This window comes from Coenobita brevimanus, chromosome 57 (genome assembly GCF_032717465.1).
Source record: "Coenobita brevimanus isolate Jiangsu-jjx chromosome 57, ASM3271746v2, whole genome shotgun sequence".
NCBI lineage: Eukaryota > Metazoa > Arthropoda > Malacostraca > Decapoda > Coenobitidae > Coenobita > Coenobita brevimanus.
Genome location: NC_137010.1, coordinates 4,887,059 through 4,911,785, shown reverse-complemented (window position 1 = coordinate 4,911,785; position 24,727 = coordinate 4,887,059). Strand labels below are relative to the sequence as shown.

At 43.8% G+C, this 24,727-nt stretch overlaps 1 protein-coding gene across 2 annotated transcripts in view; it reads right to left on the bottom strand.

The window, feature by feature from the left end:
- Positions 1–24,727, bottom strand: part of LOC145402258 (NAD kinase-like) — a 104,819-nt gene that overhangs the window by 66,406 nt on the left and 13,686 nt on the right. The window contains exon 1 of one of the 2 annotated variants that reach the window (XM_080274383.1): positions 4,184–4,206. The exons of the other annotated variant lie outside the window; for it this stretch is intronic. The gene's annotated coding sequence lies outside the window, so the exon portion shown is untranslated. Of the gene's footprint in view, positions 1–4,183; positions 4,207–24,727 lie in introns of those variants that run through there. 2 annotated transcript variants of the gene reach the window in all.

Genomic DNA, 24,727 nt, shown 5'->3' with positions numbered 1-24,727 from the left:
AAGCTTTTTTTTTGTTTGTTTGTTTACTGACGATGACCATGAGCCCCTATTCACCTCAGTTTATGGTGGCCAAGTATACGAAAAGAAGGTAGATTTGACTAGTAACCAAGGAGACTCAACTGTACCTCATAACTGGCGCTCACAGATTTTCATGCAACCACAATTTACCACTGACCTTGTAGGAGAAGCAGTTCCGTCAGCGAAAAAAAAAAAAAGGAAAAAAAAAGGAAAAAGAAAAATGAAAAAGAAAAAAAAAAGAAATGAAAAACAGAAAAGAAAAAACAGGAAACCGGAAAAAAAGATGAAAAAAGGAAAAAACTTATGACTTCAGCCCCAGGTACCGAAGCACACTTTCTCACACTAGGATCTCACCCTAAGAAACCTTCAAGAAAGATTTATCCTTTCACCTACACATTATTCACACCACCTCCCCTTATCGCAGTGCTAAATTCTACTGATCTGAGAATAATCCCTGACGCCTTTAAGCTCAGTTGATGGCCAAGTGTAGTCAGATTAGGGGGTAGATTTGACTAGTAACCAAGGAGACTGATTCCTGCCATATAATTGGGGATCAGCGATATAATAATGAAGTTGTGAGAGTGACGCAGTTCTGTAAATTAATAACAAACTGACCATAGACTTGTTTAACCTGCATACGGTCTGTGTGTGTGTGTGTAATTCACCGGGTCGGTCAGGATCACCTGATGGTCGTGATCGTCAGCTTTTACCCTCCCGGAAGGGAGCTGAGAGCTCATATAGTCCGATCTAAGGGCAAGGCTGTGACCTTCACACACGCACACACCCGTCCCCTTGCTCAAGGGGGACAGTAACCACCCACTTCGTCAGTGAAACTTTTCGCAACCTGAGCGAGGCGCGAACTCCCGTCTACCAGATGGCAAGCGAGAACGTTACCACTGCACCAGTGTGTGTGTGTGTGTGTGTGTGTGTGTGTGTGTGTGTGTGTGTGTGTGTGTGTGTGTGTGTGTGTGTGTGTGTGTGTGTGTGTGTGTGTGTGTGTGTGTGTGTGTGTGTGTGTGTGTGTGTGTGTGTGTGTGTGTGTGGCGCTGGCTTGACGTATTCTTCCATTTTACCCTTGACGGCATAAATTACGGACCGTTGTTGCCATGTCACATCGCATCGGTCATAAGGCTTCGAGCAGACGTCTTAATTATATAGATAAGTGACGGTAGGGATATTAAGATAGACAGACAGATAGATAAACCGAGATACAAAGCAAAATAGACACTTGAAGATAGGCTCTACACAGACAGACAGACAGATAAACAGACGGATAGATATACATTGCAAAATAGACACATGAGGATAGGCTCTAGACAAACAGATAGATATAGACAGATGAAGACAGGCTATAGATACACAGATAGATATACAGAGACAGATAGATGGATACACAGATGGATAGATGGCCACTGGCAGGTAAATATATATAGTTAGATAGACAGGTAAAGCGTCAAGTTGTGTATCTGAAATAGGAATACCAACAGAGCGTCAAGGTTTTGTGTGTGTGTGTGGGGGGGGGGTATGGAAGGACCGGTGTGCGCTAAACGGAGGGGTGGGGGAGGGGGGTGGGGATGAGGGTGGGGGGTGGAAGGACCGGCACGCGATAAACGGAGGGGTGGGGGGGTTGGGGGGGTTGCAGTATGGAATTCACGACTGATGCCGCTGACGTCACTCACAGGTATATGTATTTCCCACAACACTACCCTCCCACCCACGATTCTCTCTCTCTCTCTCTCTCTCTCTCTTTTTCTCTCTCAATATTCATTTTAAGACTTCCATCCCATCATACTCCTTGCTTGTACCCTAACTTGGCCAAAATTTTCGTCCTTATTAGGGTATTTTCACACAGTCAGATGGCACTTCTTCGTGACTAGCATCATATTCTAGTGCTAAACCACTGCTACAATTGATCATTCAAGACGGAGAGACGGGAATTTTGGGCCAAGATAGAAGTAAAACATACACAGCACGATATATACGTGATATATTAATGTACGGGATCATTCTACCTGCCGCACCACAATTATCATTAAGAACAGTAAATAAATTTCTGACCTCCGATGACTCCTTCAATAAAAATGGCGTCTCTTTACTACTTCCGGCCACCCCCCAAAAGGAGGAAGGTGAGATGCTGATCAATTTAATGCAGCCTGCAGTCGCCGGGTTTACGTTTGAGATGATCCTGAGGCTTCAACAGCAACAACAACAACTAGTAATAATGGACTTCGGAAATCTACTTTGGCTCGAGGTTGACGACTTCCAAGTAGGAATTCAAGGCGGTCAGTTGGTAAAATTAGCCTCAATTACCACTCAGGCTCGTATACTCACCTTCAGTTGAATAAAAGCCCCTGGTGTGTTAGCTGGGATGGATTATACCAGAGGCGTCCCAACCATGAAACTAGAAAACCTTACGAAACAAATGTATCAATGACAATGACCGACGAAAACAATTACCGTATAGTAAAGGTCACTGTCTCCTTCACCTCCCTCCCCCCTCTCTCTCTTTATATCTATCTATCTATCTATCTAACTATATAAACTGGAACAAATCAAACAAAAAACACCATACACAGGACGGTACTCTGAACTTAACTGGAAAAAATACCATGAAATATAAAGAGGGATCCAACACCATATAACGAAAAAGAAAAAGGAAACAAAAAAGAGAATGGTAAAAAAAAAAAAAAAAAAGAATAAGCAAGGAAAAAAGGAAAAGAAAAAAGTATGAGAAAAACTGAAAAAAAAAAATATAAGAAGAAATGACAAAAATATACGAAGAGAAAAAATGAAACATAAAAATATAAGAAAAAAATGTAAAGAAAAATGTTAAAAATGAAACATAAAAATAAACAAAAGAAATTAAATGGAAAACTACAAAGAACAGAATGGAATTAAAAAAAAGAAAAAAACAGAACAATCATAAAGAAAGATGAGGAAAACACAAATTGCAATGAAAAGGGAAAAAAACAGGGAAACTAAAACCAAAACGTAATGCAAACCAAAAAGAAAAAAATGACTGTAATGGCGTGTGTGCACAATGATCAATTTTGGTGTTGGGTCATCCAGCAAGAGGTTATGGATCCGGATTCCTGTGGTCACCCCGAATGCTGCTTCACCTTAAGGGGGAGGGTGAAGGGAGAGGGAAGGAGGGGGAGGAGAAGGGAAGGGGAAGGAGGAGAGGGGGTGGGAAGTAGGGGATTGAAGGGGAAGTGGTGATGACTGCACCGCGAGAGAAATGAAGAATGGGGAAGACGGGAGGAAAAGTGAGGGGAGAAGCATAAGGAAAGGGGTGGATGGTGAGGAAGGGAACGGGGTGGGGGAAGAGATGGAGGTGAAGGAAGTGGGTGTGAGGGTGAGGGGGAAGGGGGAGAGAGGAGGGGGGAGGGGTGTTGGTGCCTGAGGGTGTGGGGAGGCACTGAGATGGGGACGGGTGGTAGGGCGAGGTGAAACGGGGTGGAAGGTAAGGAAAGAGATGTTGAAGGGCAGAGGAAGAGGGGTTGGGTAGGTGGAAGGGGAGTATGGAAAGAGATGGAGAGATGGAGAAGGAGAAATGTAAAAAGAAAGAGTGGAGAAATAAGCTGCAAGGGGAGATGGGAAGAAGGTGAGGTGAAGACGATGAAATGGGTGGAAAGGAAGATGGAATAAGACAGGGCAGGGCAGGGCAGGGGAATACAAGGTAGAGTAAGAATGAATCAAGGTACCGTAGAAACAAGTCTCACAAAGTAATAAGTAGTTTGTGGTTCAGTTCAAGTGTCGGCGGTAGGTAGGCGGATATGCGATAGGTATCAAGCTGGTATTTAGCGGCATGTGCAGGGGAGGGAGGGAGAGGTAAGTAGGTTGGGGGGTGATAACAGAGGTAGGTACGTTAGTAGGTAGGTTGATTAAATATGTAAATACACAGGTAGGTAGGTAAAAAGGCAGACAGGTAGGTAGCACAGGTCTTGAGTAATTAGGAACACTGGCATGTAAAAAGGTTGGCAAAACAATAGGTAGGATAGTAGCTTAGCTGTTTGGGTACGAAGGAGCACATTCAGTCAAGCAATAGACACTCATACAAAATAAATACAAGAACAGATGTACCCATATCCGATACACACACATAGATAGTTAGATAGATAGACAGACAGATTAGAGATAGACAGACAGACAGGTAGACACTCACACTTCCTCGTTTTCCTGGCTCAGTTCGTCCCCGATGTACACAATCTGGTTCTTCACAGAGTCCAGGGCCACGCGGTTCATGTACAGCCACATCGCCACACACTCTACCCTGCACTTCTCTCCTCCACTTCCTCCTTTTTATCACGCACGCTTTTATCGCCGACTCTCCTACTGTGGACTCTCTACTGACTCTTTTTCTTGACTCTCCTCTTCCTGACTCTCTTATCGGGGACTGTTTCCGTCCTGCGCCCCTTATCTTTACTTTCTCCTCTTCACGAATCCTTCTTTACTGCGTCGGATTATTCTTTACTTTTGCTGTAGTTTTTCTTGTAATTCTTTTCAGGGATTCTGGACTCTAACTCTTCGTCGTCAGCCTTTATTTATTTATTCATTTATTGTGAAATCAGGTTCCTTCCGGGGACGCTTTGCTATCTTTTTGTTCTTACCGTAGACTCTTGGTTTTCTTCGTGCCTTTGAACTCTCATTGAGGACTCCGGACTCTAAAGCCTTAAAGAGTCCTTACTTTTGAGGACTTCAGGACTCTCAGACCGCCTTGCCGTACCTACCACAACTACAACTATCCTCTACCACCACAACCAGACCACCACACTTCCAGCTGAGATGATTCGGCAGTTACCACGATTGAAACTCACCACAACTACCAGTCACGTTTTTCCGCTTGTTATCTCACCTTCTAAGCTGTTCCTTGAGCGAATTTACTGATAAGAGAAGGTGACTGTGATGAAAAAGTAGCAACAGTTTAAATTCTGGTGCTAAGAACTTCAGCTAAAAAACAAATTTGCTACGAAACTGGTATACACTATTTCTAACTAGACTGGAGATGAGTTTTTTTTTTCCTTTCCTTTTTTTCCTTCAGTGACTACGCTCTTGATGGGGCAAAATAAAAGTTAGATTATAGATGAGTGGACTATAACCTCTAGCGATAGAAATGCTTGCTATTTCCCGTAACTGCAGAGATGACTGGTGAATTCCTGGCAGAGATAATTGTATGCCGTCGTGTTTCTTCTCCTTCTATTTCTCCTTCCTCTAGTTCTTCGTCTTCTTCAGTTTCTTTTTAGTCTTCTTTTTCTCCTCTTCTTCTTCTGTTTCTCCTTCTTCTTCTAGTTCTTCGTCTTCTTCAATTTCTTCTTCTTCTATTGTTATGTTAGAAACAGTGGTGGTGGTAAATCCCGCCGCGATGGAAATGCTAAGTCTTGACAGTAGTAGTAGCAGTAGTAGAAATAGTAGTAGTAATAGTAAGGCCTTCTGTCCGACTACCCCTAGACGTAGCTAAGGGATAAACGAGACTACTCCAGCAGTAACAGTAACACCGATAGTTTAGATAGTCCAGATAGCAAGAGTCCTGATAGTCCTCTTCTATTACTATTCCTTCGGCTCGACTATCCCCAAACACAGAGCTTTGGGGGCAAACGAGCCGGATAGTAGTGATAGTAAAGCGATTGGTGATAGTCCAGATAACGATAGTCTTCTTGCACTACTAGTCAATTATGCTACTATTTCACTCTTCAAATACTATCCCTTGCTCTCGACTACCCCCAACCAGAGATTTCAGGGGCAAATGAGACGGATAGTACTACACCTGGCGATAGTCCAGATAGTTACAATAGTTCCCTGGCGCTATTCAGTTTCTCACTCTTACTATCCCTTCTTCTCGACTATTCCCGACTTCAGGTACAAACGAGATGGATAGTACTACAATTTTATGATCCAGGAACAATAGTCTTCTTCAAATAATTATCGCACTGCATCAATCAGGAAACTATCGCACTCTTGGGCTACTATTTCTCTCTCCTTCACTGACTACTCCATCAACCCCCACAGCCACACTTTAAGGGGAAAATGAATAGTCCAACAATGATAGTCCTCTCCCAGTCTCCACGTTACTACTATCGGTCAATTCGGTAACTATCTCACTCTCTTACTATCTCTTCTTCTCGACTACCCCCAGAGAGAGACTTCAGGAGGCAAACGAGAGATAGGAATAAAGAATAGTAACAGTCCAATAACGATGGGCCCACTCCACTCTTCACGTTACTATCACACTCTTCGGCGACTACCTACTATCCCTTCTTCCCGACTACCCCCAGAGACACCTGAAGGGGCAAACGAGACACACACTCCACCAGCAGCTCCTGAAGAGACTACCCGAAGGAGGGCAAACACCAAGGAGACTGGCAAGGAAGGGCGCTGGAGTAAAGGGGAGGCACTGCGCACGGTCAGGCGGTCTGGGCTGGACTGAAGGCAAGGTAAGGTGTGTGTGGGGAGGGGTGGAGAGAGAGAAAGAGGTGTGTGTGTGTGTGTGTGTGTGTGTGTGTGTGTGTGTGTGTGTGTGTGTGTGTGTGTGTGTGTGTGTGTGTGTGTGTGTGTGTGTGTGTGTGTGTGTGTGTGTGTGTGTGTGTGTGTGTGTGTGTGTGTGTGTGTGTGTGTGTGTGTGTGTGTGTGTGTGTGTGTGTGTGTGTGTGTGTGTGTGTGTGTGTGTGTGTGTGTGTGTGTGTGTGTGTGTGTGTGTGTGTGTGTGTGTGTGTGTGTGTGTGTGTGTGTGTGTGTGTGTGTGTGTGTGTGTGTGTGTGTGTGTGTGTGTGTGTGTGTGTGTGTGTGTGTGTGTGTGTGTGTGTGTGTGTGTGTGTGTGTGTGTGTGTGTGTGTGTGTGTGTGTGTGTGTGTGTGTGTGTGTGTGTGTGTGTGTGTGTGTGTGTGTGTGTGTGTGTGTGTGTGTGTGTGTGTGTGTGTGTGTGTGTGTGTGTGTGTGTGTGTGTGTGTGTGTGTGTGTGTGTGTGTGTGTGTGTGTGTGTGTGTGTGTGTGTGTGTGTGTGTGTGTGTGTGTGTGTGTGTACTACAACCAATACTAATGCCACCACACCCACTACCACCAAAACCACCATTACCAGCAGCACAGCCCTAAGTACCACCACCACCACTACCACCACCATCATCATCATCCACTCTACCGCTGCCCTATCATCACCCATCAATTCATCCAGCATGCATCCACATTATTCATTCGTCTTCATCTATCATTCACCTGACACATTCATCCATCCATCCACTGCATCCCTATTATCAATCAATCCAGTACATTCACCGTAACCAGTCAGCTAGACATCCCCTCCATCCACCTATCCATCCATCCAGCACCTCTCGTAGTGAAGGGGTTGTTATTTACTCATTTATCTATCAATTATCTATCAACCCTCAAATCCGTTCACCCATTAATCAATTTATATATCCGTCTATCGACCTATCCATCAATCTATCTATTCGCCAATCTGTATCTATTTGTATTAACCAATCAATATATCTAGGTCCGTCAGTTATAATTCTATCTATCTACCTACATCAATTATCAATCAATAAGTCTACAGGTTATCAATCAATCAATCAATCCCCAACCACCAATTGCCAATCTACCTATCTACATATATCAATTAATCAGTGAAGCAATCTATCAATCTATCTATCGATCCAGCATCCCATTCTACATCCGCCTAACCTTCTTCATCTTGATCAAGGCTAAGATTTCTCTCTTTCTTGGACACCTCCCTCTCTCTCTTCTCCTTCCCTCTAGTTCCTTCCCCTACCCTACCCTACCCTCCTTCCCTCCCTCTCTCTCCTACCCTTCCTCCCTCCCTCTCTATCCTTCCCCTACCCTCCCTCCCTCTCTTCCCTTCTCCTACCCTCCCTCCCTCACTCTCTTATCTTCCCCTTCCCTCTACCCCTCTCTCCTCCCTCCTCTATTTCTTCTTCCTCCTCCTTCTTTCTGCTTTACTTTCCTCCTTTATCTCATTGCTTGTCAGTCCTCTCCTTCTTCCTACTCTTCTCTGCTGTTCCTTCCTTCCTTCCTTCCTTCCCTCTCTATAAATCTTCCATCCTTCCTTCCCTCTCTATAAATCTTCCATCCTTCCTTCCCTCTCTATAAATCTTCCATCTTTCCTTCCCTCTCTATAAATCTTCCATCCTTCCTTCCCTCTCTATAAATCTTCCATCCTTCCTTCCCTCTCTATAAATCTTCCATCTTTCCTTCCCTCTCTATAAATCTTCCACCCTTCCTCCCCTCTCTATAAATCTATTTATTTCATCAGCTCTTAAATATATACGTGAACTTTTACTTGACAACACTAATATTTTTATACATAAGAATTTTATAGGCAGAGGAATAGACGTACCCATATCCGATACACTGACAGATAGACACACAGACAGATAGACAGACAGATATAGATAGATAGATGGATGGATGGATGGATAGATAGATAGATAGATGGGTAGGTAGATAGACAGAGATAGACAGATGGATAGAGAAATAGACAGATATACAGACAGATTAAATGGCATGTGAATGAAAACAGAGACAGACTGACAGGTAGACACTTACACTTCCTGTTTTCCTGGGTACAACGAAGCATTTTTTGTATGATGTAAAACTGACTGTATAAAGGCACTACCAAACACGTAATTCGTATACCGTAGCGATGACTGCGGACCCTCGGTGGTCAAGTGGGTAGTGTATGGGTCTACCAGTCCTCCTGACCAGGGTTCGATCCCACCCGGAGGCGAACATGCAAGAAAGTGCAGCAGTATATCCTTTCATATATTTCCTCAATGACTCCTCTCTCTCTCTCTCTCTCTCTCTCTCTCTCTCACACACACACACACACACACACACTACATCAACACAAATTCCCGCGTCTCACTCCCCAAAGGCCTTTCACACCTTCCCGCCAAACACTGGGTGGGGGCGCGTCACTTCCCCTGTGTCAAAAAGCGGCGATCCACGGCCCTGAGGAATACACACCCTTCAGAACCAGCATAGCACTAACTGAGGGCGTGTAGTTAGACCTTCTTGCCCATATGAGGCCAGTGCGACCCGGACGCTACAATACACACAATACATACCAAAGAATCACTAGCATCGCCATAGAATAAAAATCAAGGGTGTACATTTTTTTCCTTATGCTTCGTCCTGTGTATCAATATTTAAGGAACGGAGGCAAGGATGTATTCTGGGGGAGACTACCTTATTTGTCTGAGGATGGGGTGCAAGGTATATGAGAGTAAGGGAGGTGGGTTGGAGGTAGGGTGGCTTGATGGGGGAGGACAGGGTGACGTGGAGGCGATTCGTTTGTGACCACCCATTCCGGGATTAAGACGTCTGGCTATAGATACAGAGATGCACAGATACGTAAACAAACAGACAGATAGATAATGACTGATAGACTACTGACTGGACTGGTCACATTATTATTATCTAGTCACTTATCTATCAATTATTTTATCTATCTACCATTACATCCATCCACCCAATTATCGTTTACATATCCATCTATCGACCTATCTATCAATCTATCTATTCGCCAATCTGTATCTATTTGTATTAATCCATCAATATACAGGTCCACTTCATCTACCTATTACGAAAGGATTATTCTACCAACTTGGGATGTGCAAGAAAAAGAAATACATAAATCTCTCTCTCTCTCTCTCTCTTTCTCTCTCACCTTCACTCGCCACCACAATATCCTGTTATACTGTCCACAAGGAGATCATTTCACAGTTTTATTTCCCTCACAATGACTCACTCACTGTTTATCTATCTATTTATCTATCCAACCATCAATCTATCCATCTATCTACTTGCCTATCTATGTATCAATCAATCTATTTAACTACCAATCTATGTATCTATCTATCTATTCATCAACCTAGCTACCTATCCCATCTATCTAACTATTTATCAATCTATTACCTATGTATCTATCAACCTACTTATCCTGTTTCCATGTATTCTCCCTACCTTGCAATCCTAACAGACAACTACTCATTTATCTATCTATCTGTCTATCTCTCTGCCTAACCATCTATCTACCTACCTTCAGTACATCCATTACTATCTGCCTATTTATCTATCTGCCTTACCATCTATCTACGGTACCTGCCTTCAGTACATCCATTACTACCTGCCTATCTATCTACCTGCCTATCCGTCTATCTACCTACCTTCAGTACATCCATTACTATCTGCCTATCTATCTGCCTAACCATCTGTCTACCTACCTTCAGTACATCCATTACTATCTGCCTATCTATCTGCCTAACCATCTGTCTACCTACCTTCAGTACATCCATTACTATCTGCCTATCTATCTGCCTAACCATCTGTCTACCTACCTTCAGTACATCCATTACTATCTGCCTATCTATCTGCCTAACCATCTGTCTACCTACCTTCAGTACATCCATTATTATCTGCCTATCTGTCTGCCTAACCATCTGTCTACCTACCTTCAGTACATTCATTACTATCTGCCTATCTATCTATCTGCCTAACCATCTATGTACCTACCTTCTGTACAGCATCATCTATCTGCCTATGCTTATCTGCCCATCTTTCAGTCCGAGTGTCAGTTTGCTTATATTCCATTTCGCCTTCATGTCACCCTGTCCTCCGTCATCAGGCCGCCCTCTCCCCAACTTTACATCCCCCCCTTTTTTTTACTTACTTTTCCATCCCATCCTCGGTCTCCCCCTCTCCCTCCTCCCCCACTCTTCTATATCTGACCCATCTAGTTCGAAAAATCTCTCCAAAGCTGAATAAAATCGCCACAAGGTAGAAGGAAACAGGAAATACAGTGAGGTGAAGAGGTTAATCATAAGCAGGTCAAGTTCGAATGTGGGGGTCATGGGTTAGGAGGTCAAGAGCACTGGAGTATGTCAGTCTAGGTCAAACCCTATATGGATGTCTGCCTCCCCCTCCCCTCTCCTTTCCCCTTCCCCCTCCCCTCCCCCCTTCCCCCTCCCATCTCCTTTTCCACCTCTGTGGCACCCTTTTTCTGTTTAATGCAAATCTGTTCTGACCTGATAAACACCCAATCCCCCGTCCCGGCCCCGAAGACGGCCATGTACGATCAGATTGAGGGGTACGTCTGACCGGTAAATATGGAGACTCATTCCTACCCCCATAACTCAGGCTCGCTCTATTTCAAGCAATCATGTTTTAGTGTGTGAGCTGTAGGGGTGGCACAGTTCCTTCAGATGAGGGCAAACCAATTATAATTATGCAGCTTTAGAGACAACTATAATTATAAGAGATAAAGACAATCACCAATTCACCTTTTCACTACGACACACACACACACACACACACACACACACAATCCCCCTTCCCCCCTCCTCTCACTCCCAAGACACTGTGTGAACTTCCTGTTGTGTGGAAGTTTAGTATCAAGAATGGAGGTTCCTTCAAGGTCTCTCACACGGCCACCCACCTTCCCACCCACTCACACCTCTTGTTCACACCTTCGCGCACTCCTCACCACACCCGTCCACATCTCTCACGCCTTACCACCACTAACTCACACCCTCTCACCTTCCCTTTCACTTTATACCTCAAATCTCACCTACACCTCCCTCAAACCTCACCTCACACACCCACACCCACACACACCTCACTCATACCACCTCTCACTCACACCTCACACCCTCCTCACTATAGTCTTCTCACTCTAACTTGGTCTAAAATTGCCATCTCATTTTGGGTGCGAATTTGTAGTGACTGATTAAAGTAGTGTATGGTGCTAGTCACAAAGAAGTGCTATGCAAAGTATGTAGTACCGTCGCACTGGCTTCTTCTGTCACTGAGCTACTGAAATAGGCTGCAAAAGGACGAAAATCTGGGCCAAGTTAAGGCGAATGAACTAAACTCTTACACCCTCCCTCAAGTTTCACTACACCCTCCTTCACTCCTCATTACACCTTTCTTGTACATCCTTCCGAAATTCTCTCACATCTCAAAACTTTTTCACCACTTCACTACACTCCCTCACACCTCACTACACCTCACGTCACTAACGTACCTCAAAGACATTCACACTTCATTTCTCCGTACCTCGCACACCACAGATCTCACACTTAACACACCTCGAGTGACTTCCCCCTTCCTCACGCAGGTAACAATGCACCAGCCTTGAAAACAAACACACAAGCACCACTATTCTAACAGACACGGCAAACAAAAAACACGATACGAACAACACGAACAATGACAACAGCTATGGTAGAGTACTTTTGGTAATCAATGACTGCAAACATAAAAGGAAAGCCTGCAATAATCCACCCACCCACCCAACCACACAGGTGCAGAATCGCTCCGAACTAAAATCATCATTGGGTTGCGCCACCCTGTAGGATGCAATTTGTAAACATGCCAAGTCACACACACACACACACACACACACACACACACACACACACACACACACACACACACACACACACACACACCAAACAAGGACTTCTTACCATTTCTATTTTTTTACCTACCTACCTACCACTACCTACCAAACTACCTACTCATTTATCAACCTACTTGCCTGTATCTATCTACCTACCTATCCATACGACTCATAACCTGCCTGTGTCTATGGCTACCTACCCATATATCTATCTACTTAGTTACCTATGTCTACCTATTTGCTATCCATATATCTACCTGCGATCTACCTACCTATTTACCTGCCTACCTGTGTCCCCTACGACCTACCTTCCTATTAATCTACCTACCTTCAGTCTATATCTACTTATCCATATATTTACCAACGACCTACCGAACTACTTAACTACCTACTTACCTGAGTTTATGTCTACCTGCCTATCTATCTACCTACCAGCCCAACCAACCAATTACTACCCGCGCCCACTTCTCTATATCTCCCTTTCTACCTACCTACCTGTCATTATATGAGCTACCAGTGTCTACCAAACGCAACCTATTCTGAAGTTCTTTTACCTGCCTACCTGCCAGTCTAGCTACCAATCTCTCTACCTCTATATATATCAATCTACCTACCTACCTACTTACATACCGGTATTTATCTCTTACTACCTCTCTTCAACTTACCCACCTCCTTATCTACCTACACACTTTTCTACCATTTCCCTTCCTACCTACCTACGCACTACATCGCTCTTACTACCTCTCTTCATCCTACCCACCTACTTACCTACCTACACACCTTTCTACTGTTTCCCTACCTACCTACCTACCTACGTCCTACCTACAGACCTACTCACACCAAAGCGTTATCTACAAGTGACCTTCCTTGGCGTACCTTGGTTTCCTCCTTCCCCCCTCCCTCCTACTGATTAAATACACTTTCATTTTTTATCTACTTCCCTCCTTACCTACCTACTTCCCTCCCATCCTACCTACCTGCCTCCCATCCTACCTACCTACTTCTCTCCTTACCTACCTACTTACCTACTTCCCTCCTCTCTTGCTTACTGTACTGTACCTTACTTCGGCTATCTACTACGTACCTACCTACTCACCCACCTACCAACCTCATCTACTAACACGTCACACAATCACCTCTTTTGTTAAATTTTCCTAAAGAGAACAACTTTTTGCAGACTTCCAATTTTGAGTTCTTACTTTTACACAAACACACACACACACACACACACACACACACACACACACACACACACACTACCTGCTTACCTACCTACCCCTTTCCCGCTAACCCCTATCCATTCATCTACCTGCCTCCCTCCTTACCTACCTACCAAACGGCGTCTTGGTGAACTTACCGACAAAAAAAATAAATAAATAAACGGGTTAAAATACCTCACCTCCGAAGTTTGCAGCTTCAGAACTGTAAACGAATTATTGACTCGGCCTGGGGAATTGCGGACATAAATACTGATACACTCCCTAACGACTAGAAAGCGCTCAGAGATCGCATACCTCCGCCAATGCCACTGCCATTAAAAAGGATCCGGATGCGGATCCGTGGATATAGGGTCCGGATTCGAATCCGGACGTGCCCCCAAATTTAATCAGTTCTGTCTTGGCCCATGCCTCACCTTTCCACAAAATTTCACTGGAATTCATTGAGCACTTTCGGAGACACTGTACAGGATACTCCGGATCCGGATCCGCCCCAAATTTAATAAGTTCTTCCTTGGCCCAAAGCTCACCCTTCCACGAAATTTCTTCAAAATTCGTTCATAACGTTTGGAGTAATCCCGGATGCGGATCCGCAACCGCCCCCAAATTTAATAAATTCCTTTTTTGGTCCACGGCCCACCTGTCCACAAAATTTCATTGAAATTCGTTGAGAACTTGGGAGATACTGTGCGGGATACTCCGGATCCGGATCCAGATCTGGCCCGATATTTAATAATTTCTTCCTTGGCCCACGTCCCATCCTTCCACAAAATTACCGGTAGCCTACATCAAAATCCGTTCATAACTTTTTGGGTAATCCTGATAACTGACAGACAAAAAGGCAAACCAACTAACGCGGGTTAAAGATAACCTTGGCGACGGCAATAAATAAAGGGGCAGTGAACGATGACTTCCCAAACACACATGCAAACTTCGGGATTCAACAAACTCATCAGAATATTACGTAAGAGTTCCATAACTATTCGACTAAAAGATGGATGCGATTTTTATTTAAACATGACAAAGATCCGTAACTCCCTTTCAGCCCAGTTGATGGCCAGGTGATGTCAGATTGGAGATTTGACTAGTAACCAAGGAGACTCATACCTATGTCACAAATAAAGCTCATCTAATTTCAAGGTGGCCCAGTTCCATAAGATTAAGACAAATCAACTAAACTGTCCAGAATCGGAGAGAGAGAGAGAGAGAGAGAGAGAGAGAGAGAGAGAGAGAGGATGGGGGGGGGGGGACAGGTTACTAAGCATGTCCGAGGTGTGAATTTGGATATCTATACAGTGTGGGACAAAAGGTAGCCTAGTTATTCACCGCGCCCGTCATCTTCCACCTTGACGTACAGTACAATAAAAAAAAATGATCAGGTCTGTCTCACCTTACCGCAGGAATACTAGCAATCAGAGAAAAGTGAAAGAAAGCGGAGTATTTAGCGAACTTTAGTATCTCCCTGTATAATCGTGAATCACAGTAATTTTCTCACCTACTATCCCTACCTGGAGAGAAGCTCTAGCCATGGTCCGTAAGAAGCTCCCTAACACCTTTTCTCATGCAATTTATTGTCTTACACCTGCCTGTCCACTTATGCGTTCCATAAATCCTTCCAATATCGCCATTCTCTGCTTAACAAACGTACAAAAGGATACCAACCAGACATATCCAAAAACAAATCGTTAAGGAAGAGGTGTTAGGGAGCTTATTTAACCGACGAGAACAAGGGATCATGACTGCACATCGAACGAAGCCCTTTTGTTGGTAGTTCGAATGTTTTTTTTTCTGGGAAGCACAAGTAAAAGTCATCGTGAACTGTTGCACCCTAATAATGAACACACACACACACACACACACACACACACACACACACACACAAACAAATCTTCGTTCGGTGAGGAGATCCTACCTGTGACTTCCCTCACCCCAGTGGCAGGGGGCAGAGGGAGGAAGAAACTATTGCTCACGATTGTACAAGTATTATTCATCAGGGCAAATATGATCAAGAGAACTCAACTGAACTTCGTTACTATACTGTTTACTCAAATAATATCTTGGTGAAGCTCGGACAGAAGTATTAAGTCCAGGAACAAATGCCACATAATACAAGAGCAGTTAAAGCCACACACTGCACCACAGAACTAGTTTAACGAACATATACTTGTAAACCGCACGATAACAAACACGAAAATAGTCTAAAGGGCTTTGATGTGTACAGTTATGGATAAAAATTCGTCTGCTATTCTACTGCTTCACTCTCAGGGCACGTCCGTCACTTTCCCCCCTGACGCACCATATCAAAAAGCCTCATCTACGCCAAAGAAACATACCAAGCCTCTCTCGGCCTAGCAATATTAGCAAGCAGAAAGTGAGAAAAGTAGAAGAGGTGAAACACTAGGAACATACCAAGCCTCTCCCAGCCTAGGAATATTAGCCAGCGGAGGAAAACGAAACGTAGGAGGTGAAATATTAGGAATATGCCAAGCCTTTCTCAGATTAGGAATACTAACCAGCCGAGGGAAGTGAAAGGCATAAAAGATGAAATATTAGGAACATACCATGCCTCTCTCAGCCTAGGAATATCAGCCAGCAGAAGTGAGACGTAAAAGAGGTGAAGTATGAACATATCTAGCCTCTCTCAGCTTAGGACTTATAAGTCGGCAGAAGGATGAAAGCAGTAGAGATGAAATATTTGAAATAAAGGAAGCCCCTCTCAGCTAAGGAATATTAATCAGCAAATTGGGTAGAGGGAAATGAGAAGCTGAAGAGTGTGAAATATCAAGCGAACTTTTGATCCCGCACAGTATGATATTTTAGCCTGACTACATTCGTGACATAATTGAGATTGGGAAAAAAGTTTCCTTGAACCATATTAACACTCACAGGCACGTAGGACCCAATCTCAGCTCAATTAATTCGTCTGAAGTTGGGAAATAATACAATAGTTGCCCTGATCATGAGCGTTCAGTCTTATAGCCATCAATATGTAAAAACTAACTGAGGTCGCCATACTCATCTGCATCATGTGTGTGTACCGTGTTAACTATTCTATCAGCATATGTAAGCCGATTTATTAGTCTTCTTGTATGATGTTTACGTATTTCAACAATTCTGATTTATAGTACAAGCAAATGTCTACCAATTTAGTAGTAGTAGTGGTGGTAGTAGTAGCAACAGTGGTGGTGGTGGTGGTGGTGGTGGTGGTGGTAGTAGTAGTAGCAGCAGAGTTTGGTATGTACTGAGTATTTATTTATTCATTCATTTACTGAGGTGACATTATCGATGGCAAAGAAAAATAGCAATGTCTCAGATTTACCTCCCCGAAACTCTCTCTCTCTCTCTCTCTCTTCCTGTTATATATGTTTAGTGAATTATTCCTTGGCTCAGTGGGTTAGAGCGCTCCTCTCTGACCGAAGGGTCGGAGGCTCGAATCCACCCAAGGATCATTGGTAGAGATCAGGAAGGGCATCCGGTCACAAAATGTTACACGCTCCAGTCCAAAAGTCCTCTACCCAGGGGCAACGCCTTAATCCTTCAGGGATACCAGGCGTAAAACCAAATTATTTTTTTATATTTTTCTCAGATTTACTTCCAGCCTTCAAACTAGTTCATAATGCACGGTGTAATCAAGTAGACGTCCTACTTTCTCATCTAGTTCTGTCTCCATCACACCTCCACTCTATTTCCTACTTCCTCATCGCCTTCAAGACATAACCTTGCCCTGCCTGACATAATACACCCAAATTAACCTAACATTACCCAATTTAACCTCATCCAACCTAACTCAATGTAGCCAACCCAACTCACCCTAACCTAATCTAATCTGTTCTAATCTAGCCCAACCCAGCCCATGTCAAGCCAACTTAACCCAGCCTAACCCAAAATAATCGAATCCGACCTAAATCAACCCAACTTAACCAACCTACTTGAAGGCCCTACTCTCTCTCTCTCTCTCTCTCTCTCTCTCTCTCCTGCAATATTTTTTCCTGCTTCCTCCTCACTTCCCCTCCCAGACCCTCCTACATCGCCTCCCTCCCTCTACCTCTCTGCACGGTGGACGCTGTTTGTCTGTCTGGACACGTGGCAAGGTCGTGTAGCAGTCACCACACCACACCACACCTACCACAGTCAATACCACCACCACACCACTCATCGCATCAACGCTAGTATCACCACAACACCACACCTTACCACACCACAAAGGGCTAGTACCAGCATCACAACCACACCACATAGCACTCTCTCTGCCAGTATCACACACACACACACACACACACACACACACACACACACACACACACACACACACACACAACACCGACCTCATCACCATCACCACTAAACAGCCACAATAATATCCACTAGCATCACCACCACTACTACACCATAACCCTCATCACCACCACAACACCACTAACCGGCAAATCACCACAACCAATACCACTTACATTCTTCATCACAAACACATCCACCACCACAACCATCCATAACCCTTCATCACCATCACAACCTCCAAAATCACCATCACCACCACAACCACACTATCACCACTAGCAGCCAACCCATATCCCTTCACCATCCCCACCACCACTCTAAACACCACAACCACCCACCGTGCTAACCACACACCACAAATCACCACCACAACTGTCATCATTACAGCATCACCACCATTACCACCCATCCACGTCAAAAATATTACTACCATCATTATATCGGCCAATGCGCTCTCTCTCTCTCTCTCTCTCTCTCTCTCCTTCCATTTCCTGCTCTCCCTTTTCATACTCTCCTCTCTTCTTTCCTCTTCCTTTCTCCCTCTCCAAAAATATAATGGTGGTGGTGATGGTTGCGATGATAGTACGTGATGATGATGATGATGGTAGTGGTGGTGATGATGACAGTGAGTGATGGGGTAACAGATGCTGGGTACGCTGGTTGTGGTGATGGTGGTGGCGGTAGTGGCTGTGATGATAGTGTGGTGATGAAAGTAAGTGATGGTAATGAATGTGGTGGTGACAGTGAGTGATGGTGGTGGTGGTGGCGGCGGCGACGGCGGCTGTGAAGATAGTGTGGTGATGACATTGAGTGATGGTGGTGGTGGTGGTGGTGGTGGTAGTGTTGGTGTAAGGATGAAAATAGCTGTATTCAATCGAGCTGGTCAAGGCTATAACGACCACGTTTTGCATCTCCCCCCATTTCTCTCTCTCTCTCTCTCTCTCTCTCTCTCTCTCTCTCTCTCTCTCTCATTGAACACAACATTCACTTCCTATCATGTTATCACCATACCATAAATACTTAAACACGTATGAAATAACCTCGTTCTTACCAACCGAATTAACACTCTTAGGTTCCAGGACTCTCTCTCTCTCTCTCTCTCCCTCTCTCTCTCTCTCTCTCTCTCCTGAAAAACACACCGTCTCCCGTTATCTGGCAGTGATAGCATACTGGCATTTCAAAGTTCCTCCAGCTAATATTCAGTTGAAGAAAATCCTCCACTGTTAGCTGCACCAGAATGCTAGAGTTATCCCGAACATGAGGGGGGTTAATCCCTTCAACCCTATGATGCATCTGTTTTTATTTTTGATACCTCCAGACGATTTTATTCATCTTAGGGCCGACTTTTCGTCCTGGGGGGAGGGGGTTGGATACAGCACTCACTAACCCCCTTCCCTTAACACGAGAGGTCCTTCTACAGCTGAATAAAATCGTCTGGAAATAACAAGGGAGGGGTTACATATATTCCTTAACCCCCTATAACAAGAGACACCTTTCCTAAATTGAAAGGAAAAAAATCGTCTAGATGCAGCATAAAAAAAAAAAAAAAAAAAAAAAAAAGTCATTGCTGTGAATGGTTAAAATCGGACATTACCCTCCTGACCACACCATCGACCAAGGAAATAGACCTACTTACAAACCTACCTACCTACCTACAGTGGTTTAACACTAACTTGGTCTATATTGATGTCGCGCTATTTTAAGGGCAAATTACTAGATTACTACTCGAGTAGGATGCTTGTCATGAAAAAGTGTTATGCAAAGGGATGTAGAGTCATAACGTTGTCTTTTTACCATTAAGTTACGTGAAAAAAGATGAAAGAGGACTAAAATCGGGGCCGAGTTATGGTGAAATGATTATACATACAAGCAACTAATCTCCATACTACCTACCTACTTACCTACTAACAAAACTTGCCTACTTACACATACAGTATACCTACCAGCCAACTACGGTAATCTCTACACTAGCTATCTACTTACAAACCTACTAATGAAACTCACCTACTTCCACAAATACCTACTGGCCAACTAATCTCTACCTACCTACTTACAAACCTACTGAAGAGACTCACCTACTTATATATATACCTTCTGCCTACCTAATTTCTACGTGTAAATTACCTACCTACTAACGAAAATGACCTACTTACAGACCTACCTACCGTACCTACCTATAATAAGCAATCTCAGTACTGGACTCCAAGGTCAAGTTAGTATCAATATTGAACTGCTGACGCTTGAAGCAAGGAAGGAAGGGAGGGAGGGAGGGAGGGAGGGAGGGAGGGAGGGAAGGAAGGAAGGAAGGAAGGAAGGAAGGAAGGAAGGAAGAAAGGAAGGAAGGAAGGGAGGGAGGGAGGGAGGGAGGAAAGTTAAGAATGAAGGGAGGGAGGGAAGTTAAGAAGGAAGGAATGAAGGAAGGATGAAAGTTAGGTAGGTAGGTAGGGGGGAGACCTGTAGTAAATGAAAGGAAGAATACGAAAAGGAGGAAAAAATGATGACACGAAGGAAGGAAGGAAGAAACTATGGAAAAAAAAATGGAGGAAGATAAAGAAGAAAAGGAAAGGAAAACAAAGAAAATGTGGAGCAGTGAACACAAATGAGGAAGTAAGCACGCGCAGCTCTCGGAAAATATCTCAGCCATGTCATGATACTCGAACCCCTCCCCTCTCTCTCTCTCTCACATACACACACACACGAAACAACAACCTTAAGAAATAGCCACAACACCAGACCCCGAAAATGAAAGCAGCACCCTTGAGAGAGAGAGAGAGAGAGAGAGAGAGAGAGAGAGAGAGAGAGTGTGTGTGTGTGTGTGTGTGTGTGTGTGTGTGTGTGTGTGTGTGTGTGTGTGTGTGTGTGTGTGTGAGGACTGGGATGGGGAGGAGGGAGAGATTAGGGAGATGAAAAGAATGCAAGTAGTCATCATGATCATGAGAGAGAGAGAGAGAGAGAGAGAGAGAGAGACCAATTTCTCAAGGCCATCCCGTACTGAATCTGGAGAACGAGTGAAAAATATTTTGTCTTAAGGCCAAGGCATAAAAAAACAGAAAAAAAGTGAAAAACAAAAAACTACCCAATGGGGAAAAAACATTACGTAATTTTGCAGACCATAAGAGTGACTAGCAGAACCTCTCTCTCTCTCTCTCTCTCTCTCTCTCTCTCTCTCACACACACACACCTGTAAAAATCGACAGGTACGACTATATCAAGGTACCTATCCCGTTTTCCTTCCCCGGGCAATCCCAGAAGCAATTACTCTTACAGTACCTCGAACTTTTAAAAACTGGACCCTGATCTTAACTCCCCGCCTCCTCCCCGAAAGGTGGATGGGGGACGGCAAAGGGACAACTTGAGCCTGCTGACCTCCCGATTCCAGGTGCCAAAAACAAGAAAAAAACCCTAACAGTAAACACAATTCCAGTACGTGGTATGAATCTTACTTCTGAACAATTACCGCTACACACACACACACACACACACACACACACACACACACACACACACAGAAACACCCCACACCTACAAAATACACATGCACACATACCCCCCATATATACACATACCCACCCACCCATACACACACACACACAAATCATCCAGTACCTGTTACGCAAAAGTTCCTTGAAAATATCCCCCCGCCCCCCAAAAAAAAAAAAAAAAACGCCCCCCACCTAAACAGCCATAAAAACAGACTTAACCCTGGCATATGGAAAACTGCACCGTCATGGGGGGTCAACACTAATGGATTTTTTTCCCTTCAATTTTCAGCAACACAACACTGATCTCTCTCTCTCTCTCTCTCTCTCTCTCATTTTACTGTCTTCAACACATATTCATTTTACGCAACCCACCACTACCACACCACCACCATCATCATCATCATCACCTACTTTTTTTATGGTTATATCAGTGCTACCTATTTTTTAATCCCCTTCATCACTATCGTCGGCATTCGCTTTTTTTTTCTTTTTTTTTTTAATACAAATTGATCTTTTGCATTATAATCTTACTCCACGACTGTCTTCATCACTATTTCATTCAATGCAAGCCACCACCACCATCACTACAATCGCTATAATCATCAGTATTACCACTACCACTACCCTTATCACCACAATCACTGTTGTCATCATCACCACCAACATCACCACTGTCCTCATCACCACCATCATCACTACAACCGTTATCATCATCAGCATTATCACCACCACTACCACTACCCTTATCACCACAATCACTGTTGTCCTCATCACCACCATCACCACTGTCCTCATCACCATCAACATCACCAGTCCTCATCACCACCATCATCACTACAATCGTTATCATCATCAGCATCGCCACCACCACTACCACTACCTTTATCACCACCATCACTGTTGTCATCATCACCACCAGCACCACCACTGTCATCATCACCACCATCATCACCACCGTTATCATCATCACCACCACCACTATCATCATCACCTATTTTTAACCCCATCGTCACCATTAACTTCTTTACCAGCAAGAAACGACTAATTATTCTCACAATAATCTTCCCTCACTATCTTCACCATCTCTTTATTCTGTGCAACCTACCACCACCACCACCACCATCTAAAACTACCGGTATTTCAACATTATCTATTTTACCCCCTTCGTCACCACAACTTCTTCCCCAACACCACGACTACATCTTTCCCAAAAGCTATCATCTTCCACTTGCAATTTTGATTATTTTTTTCTTCTAAGCAAACTATCATCATCATCATCATCTGTTTCTACAATTACTTTTTTTCTCTCACTATTTTCATTATATTAGCATTGTCCCAACCTTCATTAATATTATCATCTATTAATTTTTTACGTCTATTTCAGTATCACTTTTTTTTAAATCCTCACCATCACCACTTCTGTCTTTCTCGTAATCATCTGGACCCTCTTCACTACCTTTTCTAACTAACAACACGATACGTTATCTCAATATGTTCATCTAAATAAATAATGACACAATAACCTTCATTAAAGCTTTCACAAGAGATATCCCTTTAGCTGAATTTAATCGTCTGGGAATATCACACAAAAATAAATAAATAAGAAAAATCTGCCTCATGGTGATAAATGCCATGATAACGAAAGGAAGCGATAACTGGGAAGGTGAAGATACGTGAAAGGCATTTATTTAAATATGTATGTATGTATGTTTATATGTATGCATGTATATACTGCAGCGGTCAGACTGAAAGCGCCGATATGAGCAGCTCTACTACACATAACGCCGTTGAAAGAAATTGGTGGCGTGAAATGTAGTTTACCCTCAACGTATAGAGAAAATGTTATAGTTAAACCAGAGAAAACGTGCCTCTCGAGTTAACTTTAGGGGCACCTTCTGTAAAGTTAATTTTTTTCTTTAATTGGTGATCTATGCTTACGGTAATTTCTGATCATCTGCGCTAATATGAAGAAATAGAAAACAAAACTGATACTATGGCATACAACTAAAACACACACACACACACACACACACACACACACACTCCCGACAAGGCCAATCATTACTCAGGTGTTCCTCTGTCGTTAATTGGCTACCAACACCTGTACATATTCCAACAACCTTAGTCAATATTACCTTCCTGCTGATACTAAATATTTAATTCTGAATGGCGCCTCTGTACTTGAAGGCTGTACTTTTAATTCCATCAGTTCAAATAGTCACTCTCAGTCTAAGAACAAGAGTATAATATATGGGAGAGCTTCAAGGACCTTCAGTGAGTGCCCTCGGTGTGGTGTGATGGCAATTTTGTGTGGTGTGGTGTGGGAGAGTGATTTTGCGTGGTGTAGGAGGGTGGTTGTGTGGTTTGGTGTGTTGTGGGTGGGTGGTTTTGTGTGCGGTGTGTTGTGGGTCAGGATGATTTTGTGTGGTATGGTATGGTATGGTATAATATGGTAAGGTATGGTGTGGTATAATATGGTAACGTATGGTGTGGTATCGTGTGGTATGGTGTGGTGTCGGTGGGTGATTTTGCGTGTGCCGTGGTGTGATGTGGTGCGGAATGGGAAGCTGATGCTGTGTAGTGTAATGGGGCGAGGAGTGGCTTCGCGAAAGTCTGCGGAGGAGGAGCACCACCTTTTCAAAATAGTGAGACCCAGACAGACAGGGCCCGTCCTACAGAAGCTCCCCCCCCCCTCCAAAAAAAAAAAAAAAGAGGCAGCAAGCACAAAACACTGACATTAAAAATATGTCCTTCACCACCGATGACTTCTATTTCATTCCTTCTACCTCCTGATTATTCTTTTTATCTCAACCCTAGGCGTACCACCCTCCGCCTGTCGGCTCAGTCGCGAAGCTCATAGGTCCCTACCCCGGGGTTCCCTTCTTTACTCAGTTCTGAAAATGCCCAGTTCCGTCCTACACTGAGGAAACTGGGCGCTAATGAGTTCAGATGGAATTGGATAAACTGGGCGCTAATGAGTTCAGATGGAATTGGATAAGCCTGCAGTCTCGTCGATTCTTGATGCTCCCGAACACCTTTCCCTGGGCGATTTATTTTGCTTATTTATTTGCTTACTGTGCTCTTCTGTGGGGATAGTTATATAAAAGCCTGTATTCGCGTCGGTTCATGAAACTCCCTAACACCTTTTCTTGGGCAATTTGTTTTGTTCATTACACTTTACAGTCCGATTCTAACACCGCATAAATAACAAACAACCAACATATTAACCCACCATATCTAAAAATAAACTGCTATGAAGGAGGTGCGGGCCACAGCCTTCACCAACCCCTTCACTATAAAGCAGGGGTTCCCAACCTTTA